The sequence below is a fragment of the Scomber scombrus genome, chromosome 10, assembly GCF_963691925.1.
Source record: "Scomber scombrus chromosome 10, fScoSco1.1, whole genome shotgun sequence".
In the NCBI taxonomy this organism is placed as follows: Eukaryota; Metazoa; Chordata; class Actinopteri; order Scombriformes; family Scombridae; genus Scomber; species Scomber scombrus.
The window spans coordinates 26,926,669-26,937,821 of NC_084979.1; the positions used below are offsets into that span (position 1 = coordinate 26,926,669).

Here is an 11,153-nt window from a genome sequence, read left to right on the forward strand (position 1 = left end):
CGTACAGAGCTGTTTGCCACATAGCTCTTCCTCCAATGACCTAACACACACACACACACACACACACACACACACACACACACACACACACACACACACACACACACACACACACACGCTTATACAAACACTTTCTCTCACCTGCCTTCCTCTCATTGCTGCTGTTGCTGCCAAAAAACCCATTTAATCTGTGCCACTGCAACTGCAAATAATAAACGCGCTCCCCTACTGTACTATATAATCGATACTCTTGTCGGGAGTTCATCTAGAGACACAAAAACAAGTCCCAAAGCTAGCCTCGGGTCCTGACCTCCACCACCACATGGTCTTCCTGTGCTCAGGAGGAATGTGATGACTGCAGGAGTTAACTCTGCAGCCGGTCTTCCTCTTACTTTACAGAGTACAGTCAAGACCTGCTTCTGTGTTCAAAAGTACCTTCAGATAACTTTTCTTGTGGTTTGGTATATAAATAATGATTGATTGATTGGTTGATTGATTTTGGACATGAGTCGCCTCAGGACGAGGCCCGGACAGCATTAATGTAAAGCACAAAATATAGTTTTTATTCTCCTGTTTTTATCTGTCTTTTATCTATTTTAGCTTAATTTTATTTCCAATTTAACATTTTTAATCACTTTTAATTGATTTTAATTATGATTAAATAGGGCTGGGTATTGGTATTCGATACCTTTTAAAGTGTTGACCGAAATAAATCGATACCAAGTAGTATCAAAATGTCGACCATCAAACAATACCTGCAATCGATCCTTTTTTGCACTAGAAAAGTTCCTCACTTCATCCTACACCCTTTTTTTGAACATTGAATGTTTTTTACTTTTTGTTCATCTACAGTTTGCTGCCTATAAATTTTGATTTGGTTATTTTAACATGTTCGAAATAAAGTAAACTTTTGGAGAAGGTGTTTTTTCTGTCTGAATTAACTAAAAAAAAGGTTTCAAAACAAACTGTTTAAGAGGAACGTACACAGGAAGCTCGATGACACTGCAATATGCAAGCTTCTTACTTAAGTAATTTGGTTTAACTTTGGTGGTCTCATCATAAGCTTTGTAGTCACGTACATTTAACCTCTTTTTGGGTCATATGAGAACACATGGTGAACACACAAGCACACAAATATAGGCATGTCTTTTTTTTCTTTCTTTTTGTATAGCCCTATTTGATTTTTTAACATGCTGGTGTTAATTAGAGCAGAAAATTAAACCAGTAACTATTTTTATATTCAATTAACTGTTTCAGTAATGTATTTCCTGAATAAAAATGATTATTCTTTGGTTCCAGAGTTTCCTTTTTGGGGATTCGCTGCTTTTCTCTGTTTTATATAACTATAAACAGAATATCTTTGGATGTTGGACTGTTAGCAAACCCCCATTATTCTATTTTTAATAGAAATATAAGCAGTTTAAGTCCAGTTAATACCCTTAAATGTTACAAAAGGCAAGTTAAACTGAAGAATTACAAAAAATAGCACAAACACATCAATCAAATTATGTCAATCTGAACAAAAACATATAAAAGCATCATATAACCACCTCTTCTACACCTTCAATTCTAGAGTATGAAAAAATACCCCATTAGTAGGATATTTCTATACTTATTCCAACTTTATACTACATTAAAACAGTTCAGCAGAGTTGCATTGGAATAGGGAACCATCCAAAAACTCAGAAGTGAATGCAATTTCCTGTTTCTAACTTCCTTACAACTTAGTTTTTATCTCCATTTGATCAACCTGCATCTTTGTTGTTAGGGACTGACACAGGACCAGAAGTTGTCAATGAATTCGGGAAAAAGTTCATCAAAAAGGTCCGACCTGGCGTGAAGAAACTGGCCTTTCTCAGTTAGGCTGGTGCCTGATTGGTGATCAGATTGTATGCCGATGATTGAAGTTTCTATCTGATTAACATTTTATAGGAATAATCTCTAAAGTCAACGCTTTACTCTGCATTTAAAGATGTTTTATGGTGGAGTGAGCTACATGAGTCCCATTTAAACAGCATGAGTGAGTTTTAAATCCAGATTATAATACATTCCCCTCACGTTATCCATTACGCCTGCTCAATAAAACATAAGAGTAGTGTGTGAGTGAGTCGATATGAGTAGTTAACATTGTGTGTAGTGAAGATTCAATATTTTTCTTGTATTTATTCCACTTCCTGTCTTCTCCCTTCCTTCTCATTGATTGGTTGGTTGGTTCATTCTTGATTTTATTTACCTGGTTATACTCCAGCCTTATTTAAAGACAGCACTCCTTTTCACTCGTTCTCTTTTACCTTCACACAGGGGCAGCAGACCTGGTAAGAGGTTTTATCTTCCTGAAAACTTAATTTACCCTTTTAAAAAGACACAAAGATAATTTGATTTGTGTTAATTTAACGCATCACAACGCGATGTTAGTGTGTTTTTAGATGTAGCAAAAAAGCTAGTTTACATCTGCAGTCTAAAAAATAATATTAAAATAAACATGACATTTTGGACTATAAATAGGTCATCATTCATAGAAACAGTGAGAAAAAGCATGACCACAATAGTATATTTAGTTGTGTTGAGTACAGCCAGCTCTGGTGTTCTCTCTGGACTGTGATATGAAAGATAATAATGTTAAACCGAACATGATGCTGTGATATTAAAGCAACAAGTAAAACCACGAGGACGCATACTGAGAAATAACCCCCCCCCCCCCCCCCCCCCCCCCCACACACACACACACACACACACACCCCCTCCTCCTTACCCCTTATTCCCACTGCTACCCCGGTAATCAAGTAACAATGTGAAAACCCAAACTACCACTCAACCCTGCTCTCAATTACACATAGTGATGGGGAGGAGAGGGGGGTAGTAGATATATCTTTACAGTCTGTACATTGGATTAAAAGGACAAGATAAATGTATGTCTCCAGGAAAATTTAAATAAAAGAGACCCTTTATTTAAATGTCCTAAATCTACTTGCTATGCTCATGTACAACTGGAGCACCCTGGAGCATATACGGGTTAGAACGTTTTTTTTGTGGGTTTGGTGGGAAAGTTGTTAAAGTGACAAAAGAGACAAGAGGAGAAATGTGATGTGCAGTTTGTGGCTTCGCTCTTAATGGGAAGCAGTCCTCACCAGAGGGAGTGGATTTATGTTACTATCTTCCCATGAGATATGTGCTCTGTGCTGGAGCTTTATTAGAGGAGATATGTGTCTGAGTGTGTGTGGTTTTTATTTTCTGACTTAAACATTGACCCTGTCGGGACCAGTAGTCCTCATGGGGACCTAAGCCTTGTCCTAATGAGGCTAAATGTCATGTCTCAGGTGGGTAAGGTGTGAAGTGATGTTAGGGTTCAGCATAAATTGGTTGTGGTTAAATTTAGGGTGAGACTTTGGCTGTACACCATGAATGGAAGTCAACCCAGGAACTTTCTAGAACACATTTCAGGCTTATGACCAGTTAACTTGGGACAAAAGCTGTGTCCCCAATAGGTGCAACACTGATTTTTGGGTCAGTGGTTAAGGTTGGGGGTAAGGTTTGAATTTAGATTCAGTTAAGTTGAGACATGAATTGGTTATGGTTAAGATTGGGTTAGGTTGGGCTGACACAAAATGAATGGAAGTCAATGCAGTGTCCTAACAAGTGTGGGTCTGTAAGAGGCCACTTTCAGGGACAAATTTCATACTTGAGACCCGTTAACTGGGGACACAGCTTTTTGAGTCAGTGGTTACAGTTATGGTTCAGGTAAGTCTCCAGGAAATGGGTGTAAATCTATGTAATGTGTCTAAAAGTGACCTAGGACAACGTGTGTGTGCGTGTGTGTGTGTGTGTGTGTGTGTGTGTGTGTGTGTCTGTGCGTGTGTGTGTGTTTGTGTGTGTGTGTGTGTGATTGTGCATGCACCAGTAAAGCAGGACAACTCCTGAAGGAGTTATCAATGAGGCCATTCATTCTGCAGTAACAAACGCTCCCTTTACCAAAGTGTGTAGACGGGCTGGCGTTACCTGAAATCACTTCAACGACAAATAGTTTCAACGGCTGAAATTGTTGATTATTTAACAACAAATTATAAATAAAAAGAATGTTTATTACACTGTTTCTGACACACTTGACTGACCCAACTATTGTTAGAGCAAAAGATTTAAGATGCTTCGTCTGTGTCTGTCTGTCCTGCTGGATTTTCTCCAAATTCTCTAAGTGGTGCAAAAGAAAGACAGGATGCTGATGACATACTGAAAATTTCTGAGCAAAGCAAACAGGAGGAAGGAAGGCAGATAAACAGGAGCCTTTTCATTTCTTCCATGAATGACCGAGTGTAATTTCACAGAGTCATCATGACTCTGTGAAATTTCTTTATTTCCTAATATGAGCTGTAATAGAGAGCCAGAGTCAGGACATCGGTCTAGACTCTGTTCCATTGGCTTCTGTAACTCAGTGCATCCTCTCATTCAGTGGTTATTTTAAAAGTCTGAAAAAATGAAGTGTGTTCCCGGGCTTTGCTTTCCATATTATAAAGACAACTCAATGTTTGTGAGCACAGGAAAAACTACAAACCTTAAAAACTTATGCTGCATTCCGGGCAATTTGGAACATTTCCGACCTCCTACTTGAACGAGTATAATGGATCGGCTCTTAAAGTTGGAGCTCCGACTGGGAAACCTCATGCCGCCCAATTTACCAAGAACTCACCAAGAGGCAGCTGCTCTCTGACATCACCTTAGTCTGTTCGTGTCCACAGGGCTGAACATGGAGGTCAACACTGAATGGTAGGTAGTTTAGGTCATATAGTTACCCACCCTTGCTAAAAGAAAATGTAAGTAAATCAAGATTATCTATGTAGAGTGATGTCAAAATGACTCTTTGAAAAATATTCATATGCTACCTGCCAATAAAGGCGTTCAACTAACAGAACGGACCATAAATCATCATAACTTTTCACTTTTTAGCCATTAAACTTCCCATGGATTTATGAAAAACTTGTACAGCTTTCCGAGCCTCCTTTGTCGAGCCGTGACCTTTAACCTGCGTAACTTATGAGGCTTATGGGAAATGTTGTTCGTTAAAAAGGCAGTAAAAATCATGAAATATTGAATAAACGATGATGTTAACCAGTTTTCCATCCAAAAGTAGAATTTTGACCGAAATTTCAGACAAATCAATAAAAATGAACGTGTTTCCATCCATCCACTACTGTTTTAGCCAGTTGGTGGCGCTGACTCTCCAAACGAGCACAGTAAACCTTAAAAAGAAGAATATAGCGCAACAGCCAAAGCTGAAGATTGAATTTTAAGTTATCAGTGTTGTTACAAATCTCAGTATGAATTAAGTTTTCTTATTTCCCGAAACAAAAAGACTTGAGATATAATTAAAAACTCTACATTAATGCCTTTGTTGGCTCACTCAGCTTCCTCTTTAATATCTCAAAGAAGATCACTTACACCATTAAAGTCCAATTACTCAGCCTTAAAACATTTGGTTGTCTTCAGCTAAACGGCTGTGTAATACAAACCAGATCACGCTGACCTCTTAAACCTCCCTGGCATGAAATAATGTTCCATATATCCGTCTCGCCCTCTCTCTCACCCTCTCACACGTCTGTAACCCTGAGAGTCCTCCAAACCTGTGCGCATGCAGTCACATGTACTAACCACATGTCTACTTATGTGTGGTCTTAGCATGTGCACACACATACACACACATACACACACATACAAGGAACACAACATGAAGAAATGCTCGTGACCTTTAGCTGTACACTAATATGGATTTTGCCTTGTAGCTATATAAAGAACTAAAGTGCAAGTGTGCATGTACAGACATAAAGTTTAATTCTATCATAAAGTTATAATCTATAATGGAAATGTGACTGGGAAAAAAAGAAAAAAAGAGGGGTTGCTTGTGTTAAGGTAATCCCTTTCACAGTTTAAAGTGTGTAAACCACACCACACAAACACACACATACACACACACACACACTTTAAATGACAGGTGTTAAAAGTTAGATAACTCTGTAGAAACTCAGATAACAATCGTTTGGTTTGGACTCTTTCCTATTCCCATAAACTCATTTCAAAGCAGTGAAATGTTGAAATGAAGCTGTTAAAAAGGATTACGTATGAATGCTGGAGAATAACAGGCGTTAACACTAAAATGAGGTATACTTTCATTTAAATGAAGGCCTATTGACCATCATTTCCAAAAAAGATGTTGGCTGAAAAGATCCAACACAGAATTGGATGATCATTTATACCTTTATGCTTTAACTGGGTCAATTTTGAACCTGGGGAGGACAAAAGTTGCCCGGTCGAGAGGCTTAAGTTTGCCCCCATGGTTCAAAATTAACACCCGCCAAGAAGACAGGTTTTCTGTTTGGTGAGTAAATCTCAGAAAGCATTCGGCCACACTGATGGATAAATATTGATGTGTGATAAAAATTAAAATATCTGCCATGATGGCTTGGAGGAAGTTACTCATGTTTGTCCTCATTCAGCTTAGACTGAACGAGGAACCATGAGTCACGTCCTACAAACAATGGTTTAAACTTGTTTCTTGATCTTAGGACTGCCGACTCAGACCTTACCAGGAACAGCAGAGGCAAATAAACCTTTGGGCTACTTCTGACTATTTACAGTAATTGAAGTCTTTTTAATGTCTGAGGTTTATTTTAGACTGTGTACACAGGTTTTTATTAGGCGTTACATCTTTTAACTACTGCAGGGCACTTCATTTGGTACCTTTGTGTTTTATTCTTATTTATTACTTTTTTCCATTGGATAGAGAGAGATGTGTTTCTATATGATGCTATGTGTGGCTGTCTTAAGTGTGGATCTAGCTGCTGTGAAGGATCAGTAATGTATTTATCTATCTATCTATCTATCTATGTCAGCATGTCTAAACAGTGTCATGAAACTATAGGAGACTTTACTCTGCGTTTGGCAGCTCCTTATTATCTCAGTTAGATGTATATGTGACACATCTGCTTCTGCTTGTGGCTCTCCCTCTTAATCATTACCAAGCTTCCTTTAAACTCACACACACACACACACACACAGTAAGAAAACACAGCGACACATATCTCCATGTGTACATTGTCCCGTCCTGAACCTCAGGCTCAACCCACATTCCTCCTTTATGTATTTTTTCTCCGCTATATCTTCCGCCTTTACTCAAAACCATCTTCAAACCAGCTCTCGTTAAGTTCTTAGATTATAAAGTCAGATCTATTGATTATGATTATGTTTCCACTTCACCCCTCATTTACGATGGATATTAGCCAACAGTCAATCAAACACTGGCAGGCAGTGAAAGCACAGAGTCAGCATTGGTGAAGGCATTTCTTCACCAATGACAAGTCATAACAATGAAGGTTACACCTAATAAAAAAAAGGTTGCATAATGCGGAGAGCTTTCAACATTTTTTTACTGCGTATATAACCTTGCAACGAACGCCAGGACAGAAATGAATAAAACAAAGCAAAAAAAAACACAACTTTGATAGATTAGTTTTGGAGAAGCACCAGAAACAACACAAGCTTCACTTTAAGAGAGCAGAAATATGTGGCTGGAGTGCTTCACCGAGCATAATGAAGCAGAAGAAGAAGAAAAAAAAGACCCTAATAAAAACTATTACATAATACATTTAGGCCTGAAATACATGAAACTGTACAAAAGGGTCTCAACACTGGCTCAGCACCAGTTTTGGGCATTAAAGCATGACTTTGTGACACATTACTGTAATTTTACTCCTTTTTTTAACCCTTAATAAGAGGAGGGAAATTCAATAATTACATTAACAATTACTGATCCTAGTGACTCCCAAACAGTCCGGGGATCGTCTTTCACAAGCGCCTCAACACTTGAGCACCTTAACCTTTCGAGCATTTTGTTGACTGTCGAAGTTCTTTCTTCACACTCACGGTATCCCTTATCCTTTTTTTCTGACTTTTTATATGTAAAAAAAAAAACAAGCAAACATCTCATTTACTTTTATCTAGTCAGTTATCTGAGAGTTGTTTTTTTTACCATGGTTTTGTTCTCTAACGCTTGATTATCTCGCCTCACTTGTAAGTCCTTTTTGATGAAAACTAACCAAAAAAATGGACAAAAACTATAATATCATGATACTTTTAAACCAAATACAGACAGACAATATTGTAGGCACGACTACTGCTGCTTTCACAATGAGATGTTTGATAAATAATGATGAGTAATGTGGATTTAATGAGTAAGTAGGCAAATACAACAACTAGAACAGTCTGGTTAGTTCAGTTCACTGGTAACCCAGCCTTGAAAAACCTGTTAAAGACGACACTTACACCATAAAATGATAAAACAATATGTAATCTCATATCACGATATAGATATAATATCAATATATTGCTCGGTCCCTAGATGGAGAGTTGACATGACAGTTTGGACAGAGGTGGGTGACTCCTAAGTGTGGCTGCAGCTACCAATTATTTTCATTATTTTGGATTTGGATTTGGATTGAAAAGTCAGAAAATAATGAAAAATGCCCATTTTAATTTCTTAGAGCCCAAGCTAATCAAATGTCCAAAGTCAAAGTTTTGGATCATGTATGACACACAAAACTTCAAATCCTCACAGTTAAGAAGCTGCAACCAGCAAAAAAAAATTGAATACAAAAATAAAATAATGAATATTAAATACATAAGATTAATCACTTAATGTTGCAGCTCTTACGTAATACAGTAACTACCTTCAACTGCCCCTCCTCCGACTGTAATGTTTGATGTTTTGACCCCCCCTCCTGTTGTGTCTGGCCTGGCCCCCTGAGAGAAATATTCCACTGTTTGTCCTCCAGTAAGGTCAAAGGTCAGAGGACAACACCCCTGAAGCTCATGCGTGCATTTAGCAAGGTGGATGTTTGACACCTGCCACCCCAGATGGAAAAAGGACATATCAATCACTCACTTTCTGCACCACAGTTAATATAGATAGAAAATACCACCTCGCTAGACGCTTATTAATAGACAACAAGCAGCTCTGGATGTTTTGGGACAATTGGGACAAGCATGGGCAGCAGTGCGTGTGGTTGTCATGTGGTCTTTCAACTGACTGCTGACCCTCAAAGAGCCACCATGTGAGGCTCATTCAGCGCTGGATGAAGTATTCAGACCTTTAACACAAGTAAAAGTGCCAATACAGCAATGTAGAAATACTTCATTACAAGTAAAAGTCCTGCATGATTACTTAAGTAAAAGGACAAACGTATTAGTAGTAAAATCACTTAAAGTACTGCATTAGAAGTAGTGGTTTGATCCCTCTGGTTGATATTATATATGATATTATTAGATTATTAAGACTGCATCAGTGTGAGAGCAGCATGTTACTGTTGTAGCTGCTGTAGGTGGAGCTAGTTTCAACTTCTTTACATACAGTCCCCCTCCAAAAGGTCAGCAGATAAATGTGAAGGGTCTTGAGATGATTAATGGAGAGAGGAAAGAAGAAAAAACTAAGTTCTGATACACAAATCTGTTTTCAGTTTTTGAACATTTTCTCTAATCTTTGATATTTGATGAAATATTGGATCATTTTAACATTTATTGAAATGAAAGCGTGAGAAGTTTAGAGGGAAAAAACACTATTAGGTTGAGCTGTTAACAACTCATAGACATCTGACTGCACACTGCTTAGATACCATTGGGTTCATCTTTAATAAATGTGTTGTATTTTAAAAGCTTGTTATATCATCCATTGTGTCCAATCTTCATCTGAGAAAGCTGCCAAATAAATGTAGTGGAGTAGAAAGTACAACATGTCCCTCTGAAATGTAGTGGAGTGGAAGCATAAAGTAGCAGAAAATGGAAATACTCGAGTAAATGTACTCAGTTACTCTCTCCAGCGCTGGACTCGGTCAGCTCTGTACATATTGGATAACACATTAGGCCGCGGTCAGATGCACGGCTATGGCTGAAGACCACCTTCCCCTCCTCAGTATCTATTAGCGACGGAGGTTCTGTCTCCATGCCAACCGTACCGACAAGCGAGAGACACGGCAGCCTCACTCACTCACTTCACATGTGAATGTTTAAAAGAAACAATGCCTCCACCACCACCTCCAGCAGCAGCAGCATCACGCCACCTTGAATGAAACTACATGGGGTATGTTATAAAACCCCTTTCTTCTTTCTTTCTACCCCCCTCCTGGTAGCTTGAGGGGAAATCATAACGGTAGCGGAAGCATAGTTAAACGGAGCAACGGCTAATTTAACACTAACTAACTGAAATTAACAGCCCGGTCTCATTCAGTCAGCACGCGGTGGAACGTTGAGCACACACATATAAAAGGACCGTTCGAGTCATCACCAGACTCATTGTGTCTCCTTACATCACACCGGGACGGTAACGATCCGCTCAGCCCCGCTTTAAACTCGCTCACTGACTCACCGTGTGTTGCTCGTTGTCCGGTCTCCAGAGGAGGCTCGGTTCTCTCTCTCTCTCTCTTTCTCTGTGTGTTTGTCTCTCTCTCCCAGACTGCTCGCTGTGCTCTTCACACTGGCTGCTACTACACGTTGCTCCGGCGGCAGGGTACCACCGACTGGACAACTTCTGGGATGGTGATGATGACACTAACAATCGGGCGCATGCGCAGTCTAGCTCGGTGGCAGAGTGGTGGAATCTGATGAAACTAGGCGCACGTGCATGTCAACACACAGACGGGAGGCACGCGCAGGGTACAGTCAACAGTCACTACTTTGGAAAAATTGCATCTCTGTTTTGTCTATTTGATTCATTTCATAGGGTTTTTTAGGGTCAGACCTTAAGTGGGGCTCAGCTCTTAATGAGACTTTGACATACAATGCCCTGCAAGTGTTCAAACCCCCTGCTAAATTACTAATTTCACTGGATACAGCAATAATATTAATACACAGTAGTGTTCTACTATAGTGTATAATAATAATGGTTCAGAATAAACAATCACAGATTCCTACAGAGAGGACCCTGAGATAGTTGACGAACCCTGAGGGACAGCCTATTAATGACAGAACTATCCAAACTACATTAAACCTGTTAAAATAAAACCATTTATATCTATAGCATAATTGTGTGTCCCATCTCTAACAGACAGGCTTGCAAAATAAAATCAATTTTAGGGATGCTTGAGCACCCCCCATTTATATAGAGTATTTAACCTTTA

The 11,153-nt window shown here is 39.0% G+C and overlaps 1 protein-coding gene across 1 annotated transcript in view; it reads right to left on the reverse strand.

Moving 5' to 3' along the window:
• LOC133988346 (monocarboxylate transporter 1-like) overlaps window positions 1-10,537 on the reverse strand; it is a 33,357-nt gene extending 22,820 nt beyond the window's left edge. Inside the window, exon 1 of the mRNA XM_062427974.1 lies at window positions 10,403-10,537. The gene's annotated coding sequence lies outside the window, so the exon portion shown is untranslated. The remainder of the gene's footprint in view (window positions 1-10,402) is intronic.
• Window positions 10,538-11,153: the final 616 nt, after the last annotated feature.